Here is a 1,995-nt window from a genome sequence, read left to right as displayed (position 1 = left end):
TATATATATGATGCCTGGATGCTCAAAAGTTTTGTTTTTATTTTTTTGCAACATGTTTTTCAAGTTGTGTTGATGTTTATTGGCATGACATAAGTTTGTTAAAGTACTGAAACCAGTATTATTAGCAGTTTGTTTGGTTTAATTCGAACATGTTTACTATATAAATACTATATAACTATAAACTGCAATGTCTATAATAAATAATATATATTTACTATATAACTATATAAATCCTTTATTTATTTTAAATTTATATGACGTCAACAACAGTAGTGAAAATATTGCTAAAATCAAAAGATTTACCATAATTTATTTAAAAGTGTGTGTGTGTGTGTGTGTGTGGGGGGGTGTTTTATTATTGGGTACAATTACACAAAGTATATCTTAATGGCAAACAGGGAAAAGAAACATCATGTTGTCTGATTCAGAAAATGCTGAATTTCTTTACAAGTTCAATCACGACCTTTTAAGCATTACTACATTTTATAAATCTGATTTACAAAACTCAATAACATCAGATTTGTTATAATTTAAACATGTTTAGCATTAATAAAACTTGTCTTTGCTCTTTATTAAATTCATCTATGTAGTTGTTTGTCTTCTAATAGCCATCAGGGGATGCTGCAGCACCCTCTGCACCCCTTTCTCCTACAGCTTCGAGTTTATCKTTGTGCTTATTTAGTTGATGTGTTTTTACCTCAGCTTTACAAAGCATCTTATGGAGATAGTCAAACATATGGGTGCACAGAGTCATCTTCTGGCTGCTTGGCAAACAGATCTGAAGGTTCACGGCTCCCAGAGGAAGAGGAGATTTTGTTTCATCTTCATTTTTGGGGAAAAAAAAGATTTTAGCTTACAAAATATTTTTTGTATTCAGGACTTTACAAACGTCACACATCTAACACAGTTCTATTAAGCATCCTGTTCTTCAAATAAATGATTGAAGTTGTTGCATTTTCCCGGTTATTACAGGGTTACGGACAAGGAAACAAGGAAAATCTAAGTTCACAATTTAAGTTTTCCCAAGTGTCTGGACTATGTTCATTTTTTATTTAAACAGTCAATGTATCATTGTGTAAAACACCCTGCTCATTTGAGCCTTTTGTAGAAATCGTGACTTTAGTTTGTTGAAAATGAAAAATGTAAGTAAATGTATTTCTTAAGTCATGAAAAGCCTTAATATATTTTTACTAATAAATTAATATAGCATTTTCAATAAATACTGTTGCAGAATGATTGTAATTCCTCTACAGAGTGTTTTTACTGTGTCCACTTTGTAAAAAAATCATTCATTGTGTTTTGAATGAGACATTGTGTTAATTTATCTCTACAATAGTAAAATAGTAGAGATTGCTTCATCTAATAAAGAACATTATTTTGTAATGAATTATACTGAAATGTTTTTTACAGGTCACGAGTCATGTCAAATGATTAATTAAACAAAATATAATGTTATTAAAGTGAGGGCTGTGATTCTCATTACAAACGGTTTTATAAGGAGTTTGATGACAGAGTTTCTTCCAGGATTTTCTGCTCTTTATCAATATTTGTAGTTTTTTTCTTGTAATGATTGCAGCCACTTTTGTTTTCTGTTAATCACTATTTTTAGCTTTATTTTCACAACTATTATTACAGGCAATTTGATGTGTTTCAGTATGTTGTCAKTCTATATTTGACAGGTTGTTGTTGTGCATCTGCACCAACACAACCTGAAACAGACAACTAAAAACACATCGTTCAAAAACAAACTATCTCTTCAGTAATCAGCAGAAATTGACTTCTTGGCAGTTGTATGTTTTTTTTCTTTATTTTCCCCTCGATGTTTAGTGATATTTATCTTTCTTCATTTCATTTTTCTTTTTTAAAATCTTTTAATATTGTTATTGATTGTTTTTATGTCATTTGGACTTCTATCTATCTATCTATCTATCTATCTATCTATCTATCTATCTATCTATCTATCTATCTATCTATCTATCTATCTATCTATCTATC

The sequence above is a fragment of the Austrofundulus limnaeus genome, unplaced genomic scaffold (assembly GCF_001266775.1).
Source record: "Austrofundulus limnaeus strain Quisiro unplaced genomic scaffold, Austrofundulus_limnaeus-1.0 Scaffold45, whole genome shotgun sequence".
Taxonomy (NCBI): Eukaryota; Metazoa; Chordata; class Actinopteri; order Cyprinodontiformes; family Rivulidae; genus Austrofundulus; species Austrofundulus limnaeus.
The sequence above is the reverse complement of the archived record's forward strand: the minus strand, read 5'-3'. Positions refer to the sequence as shown.